Source organism: Narcine bancroftii, chromosome 5, assembly GCF_036971445.1.
Source record: "Narcine bancroftii isolate sNarBan1 chromosome 5, sNarBan1.hap1, whole genome shotgun sequence".
Classification (NCBI taxonomy): domain Eukaryota; kingdom Metazoa; phylum Chordata; class Chondrichthyes; order Torpediniformes; family Narcinidae; genus Narcine; species Narcine bancroftii.
Window position 1 is genome coordinate 4,111,550 of NC_091473.1, and position 17,194 is coordinate 4,128,743.

Consider the following 17,194-nt stretch of genomic DNA (forward strand, 5'->3'; position numbering starts at 1 on the left):
GGCTTTGTGTATCCTTTTGCTGAGCCAAAGATCCCTATTTTGGATTATAATTGTGCTGGATTTTCATCTGTCCATCTTTGGACGCTGGATCTGGGTGGAATTTGGATTAGCCCTGTAGTTCTTGGTTTTATTTAAGGATTTTTTTATATTGATTTGTGAATTTGCTTTAAGATCAGCTTTCTTGTTTTGATTCACCTGGAAATGGATATGCATGACTTGGTAGCAGAAGTAGACAGGCCTGTGATGCTGAGTGCAGTGCATGTTCAAAAACTGGGTGCTGATACACAACACAGCATGCTAGTCGTTACGCAGAAAAATCTGAACCTCCGAAACGTCTGCATGTGGAAATCTGTTGATCAGTGGTAAGGAGGTATTTGGACGCTGATTTCATGTGCTGGACGTTCAAGTGGAATGAAAGCTTCAGCTGGATTTAATCCATTATTTCAGAGTTTGCAGTTGTTGTTATTTTTATTGTCGCGCACGGTTTACATAAAAATGTAATATACTTTAATTTTTGTCTGCTAAAGGGTAAATAAAGAGTTGCCAGGAGCATTTCCCAGTGACCCTAACAAGAAAAGAAAGAGAAGCAAAAGAAATCAATCCAAATGTCATCTTTTTGCTGATTAATCGATTTTTCTTTTGAAATGCAGGATATGTTTCGGAGGTTCTGATTTTTGCCTGGGTAACCACTAACATGCTGTGAGTGTCTGGATTTGTCTCCAGTGCTCCCGCAGCCTCTGCAGCTGCACAAACCCCTGTTCAAGCCTCTGGCAGGGCACAGCTCCAGGTCCAAACATCCGATACAATCAGGAAGCCTTCAGCACCTGGGGCCCTTTAGGAACTCTTCATGCCCTCGGCACTCTCAAATTCCAATTCTAATGTTCTCATATTACCTGGAAAGTTGTTGAAGTAACCATTTATAAAACTGATGCAGATTTTTTTGTCTCTAGCATTACAATAGAGTGACAAATTTATCTTTGGATGGTAGTGATCAAAGTCTTGCACTATTACTTCTGTCACCTTTGGCACTGCCCCTAAAATCTTAGTGTATATGCACTCATTTTGTGTTTTTTTTTGCTGGAGATGAATGGATCTGCCTCAGTGATGAATCTGGTCTGTGTACAATTAATAGCTGAAAAGAGTTTTGTCTTTTGTGGGCACTAATCCATTGGGCTACATTATAAGTTCCCGATTTCAATAAATATTTTTGTCGATTTTTTACTTGTTCTCTAGTCGTTGAAGTTAAAAAAAATCATTCAGTGTGAGCATTGCAGCACCTTAAGTCTCCCTGTTCCAATCCTGACCCTTTTATCTAACCACCATCATTTAACAGCAAATAGTCTTCCAAATGTATTATTTGTGTATTATTTGCTGCAATCTCTTTGCCTCTTGTGTTTCTTTCTGCGGCCAGAACCCTTCATTGGGAGTGTGGAGGAGAGTGTTGGTTTCATGAGAGGTGGTGGATTAATTATTAGGCTGAGTAGGCTTAAGTCTAGGGCCCCAGAAAGGAGGGTCTCCCGAGCACGAGCGGGGGCCTCGGGCTCCCGGGCACGAGCGGGGGCCTCGGGCTCCCGGGCACGAGCGGGGGCCTCGGGCTCCCGGGCACGAGCGGGGGCCTCGGGCTCCCGGGCACGAGCGGGGGCCTCGGGCTCCCGGGCACGAGCGGGGGCCTCGGGCTCCCGGGCACGAGCGGGGGCCTCGGGCTCCCGGGCACGAGCGGGGGCCTCGGGCTCCCGGGCACGAGCGGGGGCCTCGGGCTCCCGGGCACGAGCGGGGGCCTCGGGCTCTGTAAGGTAAAAACATCATGAGATGGGACTGGAGAAGGAGTCACCCAGTACTAAGGAGTAACAGAATGCAGATGTGACCTTGTCCACTCAAGATAAGCTTTGCACTAACAAGAATGATGTACAGCAGACTAACAGAGAAGGATAGCAACAGTTTATTCATTGGACAATGTCATGGTATGATAATTTACTAAGTACGTATCCTGAGGTATAAAAAAAACACCACTTGCTGATAACGGCAGAATGCGCCTTCTCCAACTAACACTGTTAGTTGCAAGTGTTACAATCCGGTAATAAAGAACAAAGAACCTTGATTTCGACTCAGTCTGGTGTCTGACTCACTCATTCATGAACAAAGCAGACCTAACAATTTGGTGACCCCGACGTGATGGATGAGTGGACACTGGACGACGGTTTCTGTTTTTCTTGACAACCATCTCAGCCGGCTGATAAAAAGGTCCAGAGAAGCCTGTTTTAACAAAATTCTCTCTTTTAAAATCTTTATGATTGTCAGTAAGAACTGGAGATCGGACAAATTAGATGACCATAATTGAAGGTCGTCACCTGCCAGGATTGTAACACGTAAGTGGTTACAGATAAAAGAAAAGTCCTTCAGGTGTTTGAGTGACATTTGATAAGTGCTTCGCCGACAAACTACTAGAGTTTAAAAAGTCTTTATTGTGTCGTTGCAAAGTCCAATAGAGTGAGAAGGTGGTCTATGAACAATTGGGGACCTGAGTTTTCTGCCCTAAACTGGTTATTAAGAGGAGAAATCTCCCACGTGAAGGTTGGGCTTTGAAAGAAAACGAAGGTTCAGGCTTATTGGTCTCAATTGTATAAAAAGACTGACTTATAAATGTCCGGTAGGTATGATAATGTCTGTACACTTGAAAACTTAAGAATTTATTTCCCCAATTCGCCGTGGTGGAATACCACAGCGGACATTAGAGACCTTGAGACGACAAAAAGAGTACTCAGAGATGCCTGCCTGGTGAACAAGGACGACGACGAAAGGCTGCAAAAGCTGTGTCTGGATCAGGTAGGAGATATCAATGAAAAAGTTGACAGAATCTTAAGAGAATTTGGTCTATTCGAAGTATTTTTGATAAGTTAAATGAGGGTATTCCCAGCATCACCAAGGAGATAAAGTTACGTAAATTCATAGATTGGTACAGGGAAACTGGGCAAAAATATAGCCCAAAAAATTTGGTTTCCTAGTTGTAATTTAACTTTCAGACCTCTTTGGGAAAACAGAGAGTGGAAGACAAGCAATCAGAGTATACAGGACAGTCTGAGGTCCACCGGAGGACCAGACTTAGAGACTGTTTCACTAAAATATTTTTTTCATCCGGCCTGCAAAGAGACATTTTTAAAAGCGATTTTCGTTAACATAGATCCCCTAAATGGACAAGAACCTAAATTAAAAGAGGCATTAGGAAGCGACCCTGCAGCAATGGCTGCACAATTGTCTGCTAAGACCTTTGACCAAGTTATTAGGGAAATTAATCAGGAGTTAGGGAAGCGAAATACCAGTAATGTGGCATTGGAGAAACAAAAAATTCTCCGAAAATGTGTAGATCGCTGGAGGAAGATGGGGTGGTTACCCGGGAGCGCTGAGATATTCCTGACAGGTGAGGGAAACAAAATTCTAAAGCGTAGGGTCTTAGATAAGCTGGAAGAAACAAAACACAGAAGGGAAAGGAAAAGTGCCTGTTTCCAGTTTCCAGCCACGAAGTGTCCGGGTTTGCTCTCTCCCTCCCTCCTTTCACCCTCCCCCCCTCTCTTCTCTCCCCCCCCCCTCCTCTCTCACCCACTCCCCCTCCCAATCCCAATCTGTGGCGGTGCTGCCCTGAAATCCCCAGGTGGGGCAGGGCAGAGAAATACAATTTGGTTTTAATTTTATGCCCACAATTCCAGCTCCGCATCAAATGGGATCCTGTTTTATCCTCTCTCCCTCCCTCTTTCCCGCACTCCCACCATTGTGGGATCAGGTCAGACATTGTGGGCTGACGTGTAGCTCACTCGAGGTGGGAGGGAAGGAAGGAGTGATGGTTCCCAGTGGTGGGAGACCCAATCTGATCCAGACCAGTGATCACAGGATGAGAATCTTTTAAAGATGTAACCATGAAACGAAAGTGTTAATCTGAAGACTTTTCTCCCAGTGGGGCCAGTGCAAGGCATTTTCTCTCTCTATCTCTCGTGCTCTGTGTATCTGCCTCTCTATCTCTTTCTCTCGCTATGCTCTCTCTCTCTCTCTCTCTCTCTCTCTCTCTCTCATAGTCTCTGGATGTATGTGATGTCATGTATGTACTCTGACAATAAATCATTTATAAGTGAGTCTTATACAATTATACAAACGGGACATAGAAAGGAAAATCTTTAATCGAGAGTCTGCACAAAAAAAGATGAGAGACAAGGAGATGCAGTACCGCGATGTCCTAGCTATATTCGAAGAATTTGGTCTCCCTGATAACCCACCTATTATGGCCCCTGTAGAAATAGCTTGTAGACCCCGCCCTATGCATATGTGGAGTCACAAGGTACCCCTGACACCCCAGACGGGACCCAGGAGTCACGTCCCTTATATCCAGATATTGAAACACTGGGACATGACAGGAACATCGGGAATAGGGACACGTCAGACAAGGTACAGGCCCTTTTACTAAAAATAGAAGGGGGAGTAATAGATGTCGAGACCCCCGCGGGATCCAAGAAAATAGAAAAAGACTTAGAGACGCAGAAAAGGAACATGAAAAAGGTTCAGGATAACGTTAAAAACTTAAACAAAGATGTGAATGTGCTGGGGCAGACCAGCAAGGAACAAAAAGAATTAATGGTAGGTGTATTGAACGAAATGGAAAAGATAACTACAACATTGTCAGCAGAACTCCAAGCTGGAGGAATAATAATAGGAATAAAGGACGAAAAGTGTAGTACAGATGAGGAAACGAGATACGACCCACCATGGGAGAAAAGTAGCATAAAAGAACTCGGGAGGGAGAAGAGTAGACATGCCCGCCTGGACATAGTTAGGACGAAAGAGAAAGACGTGAAACCACTAGACTATGACCGAAAAAATTATCTTAGAGACGAGCGTGAACGATATACCTTTGACTCTGAGACATCAGAACCTGACGGGGACAGTGACAGTAGTGACGAAGAGGTGTCTGAACAGGGGGGAATAAATAGATGTATTCCAAGAGTAAAAAAGGAACAGAAATCCCCAAAATTGAGACCTCAATGCCCATTGCTGATGGCGGGGCGGGGAAATCAAAAATATGTACCCTGGTCACGAATGGACTTAGAGAGTCTAATGAAAAAACTTCCTCCATTGAGTAATGGGGCTGGTCCATGGATTTCTTGTTTTGAGCGAGAAACCTGTCAAGAACAATTAGCACTCGCAGATGTCAGAACTATCATGATAAAAATGAAGGCAGAAGGGGCCCTGAAGCAAATAGAGAGAATCCTTAGAAGCAGTAAATTGGGGGATGAAATAGAATTTGACCCACTTCGAAGTAGATTTTCGGAAGCACTTAGAGAAACATTCCCTACACCCTATAGTTTGGACGCCTTGGTAACCCTCCAACTAAAAGAAGGGGAGACTGCGCACGAGTACCTCTCGAGCATGGGACTTATGGGAGACAGGGACTGGAGAAAGACTCGACCACAGCCCCCTGGGAAATGCTCATTTTCGTAATGGAACAATAAACGGACTACCTGGTCCGGTTCAAGCAAAATTAAGGGACATTGTGGGATTAGAGAAGATGTCAGAGGACTTGTGGAAAAGACACCTGACACATGCACTCAAACGACATCGTCAATCAGAGCAGGCTAAGTCAGAAGGGAGTGGACAAGACAACCGATAAATTGATGAGAGCCATAGAACAAATAGGGATTAAACTAGCGGCCCAACAGATAGTCCCACAGGCCATGGGGCCAGTGATAAATCCTGGACCCCAAGTAAGGAATGGTTGGGAAAGACCACTAAGTACCATGTATAGAGGAGAACATACCCTATGCTGGCACTGCCAAAATCCTGGACACTACCAGCAGGACTGTCTAGAGGCTATAGAGGAAGAGGAGGAAATTTAAGAGGACAAGCAAGGGGTAGGGGTGGACACATTGATCGGCCCCAGAAAATTGGGGGATGGCAGAGTGATCAACAAGTCCAGGCACCCCAGTGTGATGACGATATTAGGGAAGGTGCTGAATTTGATTATTGATGGGGCCCTGGAGAATCAAAAATCACGCCTCCCTGGGAGCCACCGAAAATTTGGGGGACGGTAAATGGAGAAAAAATTGAATTTATGATTGACACAGGGGCAGCGGTTACGACCGTGATTAAACAGCCCCCAGGGAGCACATATTCGGGCAAAACATTATCTACAATAGGATTCTCCGGGATAAGGGAAACACAGCCCTATACAGATAACGTCGTCGTGACATTTGGACGACAAAGGGTTAGAGCACCTGTCCTGGTTGTGCCAAGTTGCCCCATTAATTTATTGGCAAGGGACATTCTTACTAAACTGGGAATAACCATACAATGTTCTGAGAAGGGCCTTCGGTTAACATACCCAGGGGACACAATAGAAAGGGAAGGACAGTTTATAATAATGACTCCAACCAATGCTTCAGAAGACTCTGTGGAGGTTAATATTATCTGGAGTCGACTACTGTATGATGAACCAGGCCCGGGGTTGATTAAACAGTTTTTTGAGTGGAGGGCCAATATTCCTCAGCATGGGGATTACCAATATCCACTGGATCCTATGCATGTAACATTAAACTATACCATCCACCCGGACCAGGAGTATGAGGAGAGGTGGGACTCTCTAAAAGAAGGGAAGACAGAAATGATACATTGTCCATTTATCTTTGTGGGTAAGGAGGGAATAGCTGCTATGGTTGTCATGACAGAAGAACAAATGGAGTGGTTCTGCTTAGGAGTAGAAAGTGTGCCACATGTAACCTTGGGAATTGCCAAAGATCACCACGCCCGACAGTTGGGTCCGATGGTGAAGGAAGCGATGGGGTGTGAATTCAGGCAGACAGAAATCCTGGGATATTCCACCTCGGAGGGAGGGAAATTTATCAGACTGAATATTGAAGCATGGGACCGGGTAGTGAATGAGAAAGTAGAAAGAGACCGACCCATAAAAGGAGAAAATATTGATCACGGGGACTCAGACAAATATCTTTCTGATCTGAGTCCACAAATGTGGACAATGCCGAGGGCCCTATGGGCATTCCTGTTGGTGGGTTGCCAAACAAGCTAACAGAGTAGTTCGGATCCATGCGGGGCCAAAGTTATTCTGAAGATAGATAAAGACAAGGATAGCACCTTCCAGTTCGATCTATGCTGCACTTCTATCTCTAATAACACAGGGCAGATGGGTCACTCACTAAGGGGCTGACAAAACTTAAGGCATTGGCGAAGGAATTAAAAGCTCAATCTGGAGTCTCTAACCCTGTTTTGTCCTGGTTACATGGAGTGTTTGGGAAATGGGGCACAATGTTGGGACAACTTTTCCTAGGATTGTTCATTTCTGTATCCATTTTTATCACTTGTGGCTGTTGTTGTATTCCATGCATTCGAATGCTGGTCACGAGGACCATTGAGAGAGCCTTTGCCAACCGCGATGATCTGCCTGTGAAATATCAAGCTCTACAAGCTACAGAGCGGGACTATTTCACTTCAAAGGAGGCGTCAAAAAAATGCTGAGATCGATCTGGAGTCGCATGAAGAATGCGACAGGGAGGAGATGTTATAAAATAGACTAGCACGAATGTTAACTTTTATCTTAACTAATTACTAATGCTTAGAAGGGATAGCTAGTTATTTGCTTGGGGGCAAACGGGGAGAAAACTTGTAAACAGGCAATGGGATCGGGGAAACGGATGGGGGGTATACGCTAAAGAGGGTTGGGGGGAGCCCTCGCCCCCGAACAACCCCGTGAACAGAACCCGTATAGAGCTTGGCAATAGTAGGCGAACTAATGTAACGTGGTGGTAGCATAGTCAGGGTAAGATTGTCCTCTAAAGAGGTCAAAGGAGGGATTGTAAGGTAAAAACATCATGAGATGGGACCGGAGAAGGAGTCACCCAGTACTAAGGAGTAACAGAATGCAGATGTGACCTTGTCCACTCAAGATAAGCTTTGCACTAACAAGAATGATGTGCAGCAGACTAACAGAGAAGGATAGCAACAGTTTATTCATTGGACAATGTCATGGAATGATAATTTACTAAGTACGTATCCTGAGGTATTAAAAAAAACACCACTTGCTGATAACGGCAGAATGCGCCTTCTCCAACTAACACTGTTAGTTGCAAGTGTTACAATCCGGTAATAAAGAACAAAGAACCTTGATTTCGACTCAGTCTGGTGTCTGACTCACTCATTCATGAACAAAGCAGACCTAACAGCTCCCGGGCCCGAGTGGGGAGCTGGGGCCCCCGGGCCCGAGCGGGGAGCTGGGGCCCCCGGGCCCGAGCGGGGAGCTGGGGCCCCCGGGCCCGAGCGGGGAGCTGGGGCCCCCGGGCCCGAGCGGGGAGCTGGGGCTTGACAATTCTTTCGATCCCAAAAGTTCAATTCACCCCCTAACCATTTATCAACTCCCAACTCCCGAGTGTCTATATCAACCACTTTGGAGACCCCTAATATGTTATTCAGCATAACTTAATGTCACTTTATTCTATTCAATGAAGGGTGGGGCAGGGGTCAAGGTCGGGGAGCCTGACAGAAAGCTCAACCTAGGGGTTGGTAGTTAACCTGCCACTAATATGAGTATAGGGTAGAACCCAAGCCAGTGGGGAATTGGGGCAGGGAAATACGAAAGTTTACAAATGGGCAGTAAATTTCACCTTGTAGCGGTCCACGCACGGAGATACGGACTGGCCCATAAAATGGCCAGCGACCGTGCGGATCTTGGGGTGACACCGCCCGTCTTCCCAGGTAACCTCTGCACAGTGGGAAGATGGGGAGCGCCAGTTGGCAAATCCCAGGCCGGTGCTCCGATGACACGGGGCTCTGACGTCAGTGCCTGGGGCCCATATGAGGGTGACAGCCAGAGCAATAAACCAGTCTCGACTTCAAGGCTTTGGTGTGCATGTCATTCTTCTCCACGCTCGTGTAGCACAACGCTACAACCTCTCCCTTTTCCGTGCTGCATAACTAAAAGGTTGAGAACCAATCGGTTAGCATTTAATGTAAATTCCAGAATCTCTCAATTATCTGTGGGTGAAAAAGAATCTCCCCTGGTTTAAAGTTGTTGACATTTGACCTGAGCTCTGTCGTTACACTCTTTCACCGTGGTCCTCAACCTGTTTCTTTCCACTCACATACCACTTTAAGTATTCCCTATGCCACAAGTGCTCTGTGCTTAAGGTGGGATATGGTTGGGGGGGAAAAAAAGTTTGAAAACCACTGTTTTAATTGTACTCTGTTGACTCGTTATGTGCACGGTTTCAGACTCCAAAGGAAATGGGCCAATAACAATTCTTCTCAAGCAAAATATTTCCGTCACAATTGGGTCCAGAGCAGTGATTCTCAGCCTCCCCTTAGCACTCAGACCCCACCTTAAGCAAGCAATCCCTGATTAATCACAGACTACTTGTGGCACAGGGATGACTTAAAGTGGGTTGAGAACCTCTGATCCAGCTTTGCAGACATTAGCCCTTTGTTCGTCATTTCCCTTTTAAGATAACCAGGAAGTATTTCTCTTCTGTGCTGGTTAGTGCTGGCTGCTCCCGGGTTTGACTGTCGGGCAGCTCGGCTCGGGAACGGAAAGAAGAGCAGGTAAGTCGGTGGTCGCGGCCATCCCCCGGGCACGACTGGCCAGCGGTGCTGGAGACGGGGAACCGTCAGCGATGGCTGCCTCGGAAACGGGCAGGAGCCGTTTCTGCCACTGGACTTGAACCCATAGATGAAAAGCCCGAGGGGTGGGGAGGAGGAGGCAAAAGTTTGGGGGGGGGGGGCAAATCTTTGTCACTGCGAATGGTTAGGAGCAGAAGGACGTGGTGAGTGTCAGTGTGCCCTTTTTAACCTCATCTCACTGTGTTATGCAACAACTCTCTCATGTGTCTATGTGCTTTATTTTTAAAAAGTTCCAAAACTTTTGGTCCAAAACTTGCCTCCTTTTAATGAACGAATTTCACTCACAGGAAGGGAAAAATCTGAGCAAGTATGTTCTGGTCAGTACTGCATATTTGAAAAAAAAACAATCTGTCCAGAAGTGGCTTTTAATTCTAAGTTTGTAGAAACTCTGTAAGATCATAGTTGATGCTTTTCTGATCCACAAAACAAAATTGCTGGAGGAACTTGATGTATCCAATAGCATCTATTGGAGTAAAAACACACCGAGCTGCTGGAGGAACTCAGCTGGTCTCGCAGCGCCCATTGGAGGCAACGAGACGATAGGCCATTTCATGTCGGGCCTCCCCCTTGAGACCGGCTTCGGAGCGGATGGAAAAATGGGATCTTACCATTCAATCTGCAGCCCTGAAAGGCTACTCCAGCGTCCCATTCAGAGGAAAGACGCACATTTGTCCGAGTTATAAGTGAGCTTCAGGGCTTTTGCTGTGTGGAGGTAACTCTGGACGTTTGCATCGTGGTCTTCCAGGGTATGCTCGTACTCATCAAATATTCTGTCCATCTGCCTCTGGAAGATAGAAACGCTGTTAATGATTACCAAAAGGGACTCTCCGGAATTGATAAGAGATGACCGTTAGCTCAAATACCGTATATGGAAGGTCCTCAGAACAGATTGGCAGCTGGTGATAAGCAGCTTTCAGGTCAATGGTCGAATAGACCCGATACTGCACAATATTCACCATCTACGCAAGTCGAGGGAGGGGTAAATGTCCAGGAGTGTGTACTGATTAATGGTTTGGCGATAGTCAATTACTAGATTGAACTTGTTTTCCCCTTTTACCGCTACCACTTGCACTCTCCACAGGCTGGTGCTAGGTTCGATGATACATTGATTGAGTAGATGTTGTGTCTCAGTCTTTATGAAAGCTCAGTCTGCTGTGTTGTACCTTCTGCTCTTAGTAGCAATAGGTTTGCAGTCTGGGGACAGATTAGGGAAGAGAGATGTGGGGTTCAATATTAAGTATGGAGTTCTGATTTTAGAGGCTCTCTGTTCTGAACTGTTATGGGGGGAAGGGACCAGAATGCTCCAAGGTCACGCTTTTAAGGTGACACAGGAAGTCCAGACCCAACAGTACCAGAGCAGATAGTTGGGTCAGAAGGGCCTGTTGACGTGAAATTTTAATGTACTATTGCGTCACCAAATAACCAGACTACTTGTTCCGTAGATTAATCAGTGTTCATTCAAGCAATAATACGATAGGTTAGTTCTGAATCTACTCAGTTTTGCAAGATGTGGCCTCCATGCCCTAAAATGAAAGAGTTGGTCACAGGTAACATTTATTGACCCCCCGCTTTTTATTTAGAATATCTAAATCACCAATCCCATTATAATTGCACCAAGGCAAGAGTGCCTTTTAGAGTTGGAAGTGGAGTTGGACTTTTACCCGAATGTCATGAGATAAGTGTATACAGAGCCGTTGTCATACCCACACTCCTGTTCGGCTCCGAATCATGGGTCCTCTACCGGCATCACCTACGGCTCCTAGAACGCTTCCACCGGCGTTGTCTCCGCTCCATCCTCAACATTCATTGGAGCGCCTTCATCCCTAACGTCGAAGTACTCGAGATGGCAGAGGCCGACAGCATCGAGTCCACGCTGCTGAAGATCCAGCTGCGCTGGGTGGGTCACGTCTCCAGAATGGAGGACCATCGCCTTCCCAAGATCGTGTTATATGGCGAGCTCTCCACTGGCCACCGTGACAGAGGTGCACCAAAGAAGAGGTACAAGGACTGCCTAAAGAAATCTCTTGGTGCCTGCCACATTGACCACCGCCAGTGGGCTGATATCGCCTCAAACCGTGCATCTTGGCGCCTCACAGTTCGGCGGGCAGCAACCTCCTTTGAAGAAGACCGCAGAGCCCACCTCACTGACAAAAGACAAAGGAAGAAAAACCCAACACCCAACCCCAACCAACCAATTTTCCCCTGCAACCGTGTCTGCCTGTCCCGCATCGGACTTGTCAGCCACAAACGAGCCTGCAGCTGACGTGGACATTTACCCCCTCCATAAATCTTCGTCCGCGAAGCCAAGCCAAAGAAGATGAGTTCCCATCACAGAACAATGAGTCATTAAAATGAATTTTACTGATCAAGTCATCTGTGCCAAGGTATGGTAATATAGTCCTCGTGCAACTCTACTTAGAATCAGGAGTCTTGGACTAATGATGTGGATACAAGTTGAAGGACAAATTTACATAGACCATTACACCTTCAGCCCTCAATGTTGTGCTGACCTATATATTCCTGTAACAAAAATATAAACCCCCTCCTACCTTGTAAACCTTTATTTTTCTACCATCCTTGTGCCCAAGAGTCTCTCAAATTTTCCTACTGTTTCAGCCTCCACCACCACATGTGGGAAAACATTCCAGGACCTCACAACTTGGTGCACACTACATAGTGTGATTAATTATTTATATAAAAACCCAATCTCCCTACTAATACCCTCCCTCCTCCCTTCCCCACCTAGAAAGGAAAAAGAGATCATCATCTACTACAATCAGATTTAAACTTTTTTGGCTGCAACCACAGTGGCATCGATCAAAGCGGACCGAGAGGTCAAATTTTAACACGAATAATTTTCAAAAAAGGGCTCCAAACTTTACTGAATAAAAAATATTTGTCTCTTAAATTATATGTAATCTTTTCTAAAAGAATACAAGTTTTCATTTCACTATGCCATCTCTTCATACCTAAAACCGAGTCAAATTTCCATGTTATAGCTAAACACTTTTTGGGAACAGCCAGAGTCAAACATAAAGATTCAGTTTGATACATAGTCAATCTCAATCTTAAAGCTATCAACTTAATATCTCCTAATAAAATCAACATTGGATCAAAAGGTAAATTCACTTTTTAATACCTCTTCTAAAAACAATTCAGTTTGTAAACAAAAACTTTTAACCTTAGGACAAAAGTACCTGTTTCTTGACCACATCTAAAGCATAAATCTGAGGAACTAAGTTGAATTTTTTTCAATTTATGGGGAGTCAAATACAAGTGATGTAAAAAAAATTATGTTGCACTAACCGACCTTAGTCATACTGTCTTTACACAAATTTCTCCAAACATTTTCATGAATCTTTCTATCTAAATCGAATTCCCATTCCAAAGGTGTCTTTTTTTAAATTTTTTTATTTTTCACACCATAAATCACATTAACCATGGTACACACTTTTTCCTTTTCACACATATACAGTGCCATTTTCTCCCCCCCCTCCCTCCTCCCAACCCACCCTCCCCACCCCCCCCTCCCGTCCATTTAAGGTATACAATCTAGAATACATTAAACCAGTTGCAATACTTTGAACAAATAATTCCATTCTACTCTGTCAAAGGCCTTCTCTGCGTCTAAAGCAACTGCTACTGTAGGTGCTTTATTTCCTTCTACTGCATGAATTAAGTTAATAAATTTACAAATATTGTCTGTTGTGCGTCTTTTTTTGATAAATCCAGTTTGGTCTAAATTTACCATTTTCGGTACATGCTCTGCTAATCTGTTTGTTAATAGTTTAGCTATTATCTTATAATCTGTGTTTAGTAAAGATATTGGTCTATATGACGCTGGTGAGAGTGGATCTTTCCCTTGCTTTAGTATTACTGTAATTATTGCTGTTTTACATGAATCTGGTAAGCTTTGTGTTTCATCAATCTGGTTGATTACATCCAGGAGGGGCGGAATTAATAAGTCTTTAAATGTTTGTAGAATTCTATTGGGAATCCATCCTCTCCTGGTGTCTTATTATTTGGTAATTTTTTTATTATCTCTTGTATTTCTACTATTCCAAATGGTTCTGTTAATTTATTTTGTTCCTCTATTTGTAGTTTTGGTAGTTCAATTTTAGTCAGAAATTCATCTATTTTCCCTTCTTTCCCTTCGTTTTCAGTTTGGTATAATTGTTCATAGAATTCTCTAAAGTTTTCCTTAATTTCTTTTGGATTATATGTAATTTGTTTGTCTTTTTTCCTTGATGCCAATACCATTTTCTTAGCTTGTTCTGTCTTAAGCTGCCATGCTAGGATTTTGTGCGTTTTTTCACCTAGTTCATAATATTTCTGTTTTGTCTTCATTATATTCTTCTCCACCTTATATGTTTGTAGTGTTTCATATTTTATTTTTTTATCCGCCAATTCTCTTCTTTTAGTTGTATCTTCCTTCATTGCTAATTCTTTTTCTATATTTACTATTTCCCTTTCCAACTGCTCTGTTTCCTGGTTATAGTCCTTCTTCATCTTGGTTACATAACTTATTATTTGCCCTCTAATGAATGCTTTCATTGCATCCCATAGTATAAACTTATCTTCCACTGATTCCGTATTTATTTCAAAATACATTTTTATTTGTTTTTCAATAAATTCTCTAAAATCCTGCCTTTTAAGTAACATGGGGTTTAATCGCCATCTATACATTCTTGGAGGGATGTCCTCTAGCTTTACTGTCAATATTAAGGGTGAATGGTCCAATAGTATTCTAGCTTTATATTCTGTTTTTCTTACTCTATCTTGTATACTAGCTGATAGCAAAAATAGGTCTATTCTTGAGTATGTTTTATGTCTAGCCGAGTAATATGAACATTCCTTTTCTTTTGGGTGTTGTTTCCTCCATATATCCAAAAGTTGCATTTCTTCCATTGATTTAATTATAAATTTGGTTACTTTGTTCTTTCTGTTAATTTTTTTCCCAGTTTTATCCATATTTGAATCCAAATTCAGGTTGAAATCCCCTCCTATTAATATGTTCCCTTGCGTATTTGCTACCTTCAAAAAGATATCTTGCATAAACTTTTGATCTTCTTCGTTAGGTGAATATACATTGAGTAGATTCCAAAACTGAATATATCTGACATTTTATCATTACATATCTCCCTGCTGGATCTATTATTTCCTCTTCTATTTTAAATGGCACATTTTTACTAATTAATATAGCCACTCCTCTTGCTTTTGAATTATACGATGCTGCAGTTACATGTCCTACCCAATCTCTCTTTAATTTCTTGTGCTCCAATTCAGTTAAGTGTGTTTCTTGCACAAATGCTATATCAATTTTTTCTTTTTTCAGTAAATTTAGCAGTTTCTTCCTTTTAATTTGGTTATGTATTCCATTAATATTTAAAGTCATATAGTTCAACGTAGCCATTTTGTACTTTGTTTATCTTCCCTTTCCGTTTTTCCATCATTACCTTTCCTCCTTTTCCATTTCTGTTTTCTTATTTTAAACCCTTTATAAGACAACATTCCTAAAACATCAAACATTTTCCTTATTCTCCTATTTAAAACTTCTTTAGCCCCAATCTCCCCTTCCCCTCCTGAGTTGTCCTTTATCCCTTGTCGGACAACCACATCTCCCCTCTCCATTTGGGTTTGCGAATTCACTCGCAAGCGTCAGCTGATTTTGCAGTGACCGCAACTCCTCCCCACCCAGCCCCCCACAGAAAAGATTTCACTTTTCATATGTAACAAAGGTCACTCTTTTAGTTCCCTCCTTATTCCCTCTATTCCATTTCCTTCCCTTATTAATTCTTGTCTATACTATCTATATTTTCCTCTAAATACGGATACATTCACGTATGCACATTATACATATACACACTTATACCTCTTTACCCACATACATATAAATCGTGATCATTTTTACTCTCATTGCACGTCTTCATCCCTCAGTCTATTTTGTAATTGTTCTGCAAATTTTCGTGCTTCTTCTGGATCCGAGAATAGTCTGTTTTGTCGTCCTGGAATAAATATTTTCAATACCGCTGGATGCTTTAGTATAAATTTATACCCTTTCTTCCATAAAATCGCCTTTGCTGTATTGAACTCCTTTCTCTTCTTTAGGAGTTCAAAACTTGTATCTGGATAAATGAAGATTTTTTGCCCTTTGTACTCCAGTGGCTTGTTGCCCTCTCTTACTTTTTCCATTGTCTTCTCCAGTACCTTTTCTCTTGTAGTATATCTTAGGAATTTTACTAAAATAGATCTTGGTCTTTGTTGTGGTTGTGGTTTAAAGGCCAATGCTCTATGTGCCCTTTCTATTTCCATTTCTTGCTGTAGTTCTGGACATCCTAGGATCCTAGGGATCCAATCTTTTATAAACTCTCTCATATTTTTGCCTTCTTCATCTTCTTTAAGGCCCACTATCTTTATGTTATTTCTTCTGTTATAATTTTCCATTATATCTATTTTCTGAGCTAACAGTTCTTGTGTCTCTATAACTTTTTTATTAGATTCCTCTAATTTCTTTTTTAAGTCCTCTACCTCCATTTCTACTGCTGCTTCCCGCTCTTCCATCTTGTCCATTTTCTTTCCCATTTCTGTTAAGGTCATATCTATTTTATTCATTTTCTCTTCTGTGTTGTTTATTCTTCTTCTTAAATCATTAAATTCCTGTGTTTGCCATTCTTTAAATGACTCCATGTATTCTTTAATAAGTGAAAGTATATCCTTTATCTTGCCTTTCCCTTCTTCTTCCATTTCACTGTACTCCTCCTCTTCCTCTTCTTCTTCCTCTGGGTTGTCCATCTGTTGTTTCTTTGTTGCCCTTTTCTTCTTTTCTTTCTTGTTTTCATTTTCTTCTGTGTTCTCTTCTTGCTGCAGGTGTTCTGCAGCTGTCGTTGCCAGCTGTGGAGATCGACTCCCCAGCTGGTCCCCCCTCCCGTCGGTGTGTTTTTTTTCATGCGCACCGCGCATGCGCGAGGAGTCGCGGTTGCGCACTTTTACTCGGCTCAACGAGCCATTTTTGTAGTCCACTTTCTCCCGACCTGAGGGAGTGAGTTTCTCTCTCCACCGCGGGCCTCTTCGAACAGGTAAGGCCTTCTCCTTCTTCCTCCGTTGTCTTCTCTTCCTCTCTTCTTACCGTTGATTTTGATTTTTCTTTTTTTGTCGCCATCTTCTTTCCACCTTTATACTCACTTTTATTTAACTTTTATTTCTGTGCCTTTGTGTTTTCCTTTGTTTTTTCCGACTTTTCTGGAGAGGGCTGGAGTTCACCGTCCGGCCACTACTCCATCACGTGACTCCCCCTTCCAAAGGTGTCTTGATGCATTTTGCGTTTCCAGATCTGAGTGACATTGCCAAAGCAATATATGGTGCCCCGACAAATGGAAACTTGCCAGAAATGAAAATTCTGCGACTTAATATACTGTATTAATTCATTTCTCTCTCTCCCCCCTCTTTCGCTTGCTCACTCCTTCTCTTTCAGGTGCTTTTACAGGGATGCACTTGGAAACTGAATGTTGAATTCACAGAGAAAGTTTAATAG

General features: G+C 43.1%; 1 protein-coding gene across 3 annotated transcripts in view; it reads left to right on the forward strand.

Annotated features, from left to right (window-relative positions):
- Positions 1-9,478: 9,478 nt before the first annotated feature.
- The window catches only part of uba1 (ubiquitin-like modifier activating enzyme 1), a 381,394-nt gene continuing 373,678 nt past the window's right edge, over positions 9,479-17,194 (forward strand). For all 3 annotated transcript variants that reach the window (XM_069936574.1, XM_069936577.1, XM_069936576.1), the window contains exon 1: positions 9,479-9,585. The gene's annotated coding sequence lies outside the window, so the exon portion shown is untranslated. The remainder of the gene's footprint in view (positions 9,586-17,194) is intronic.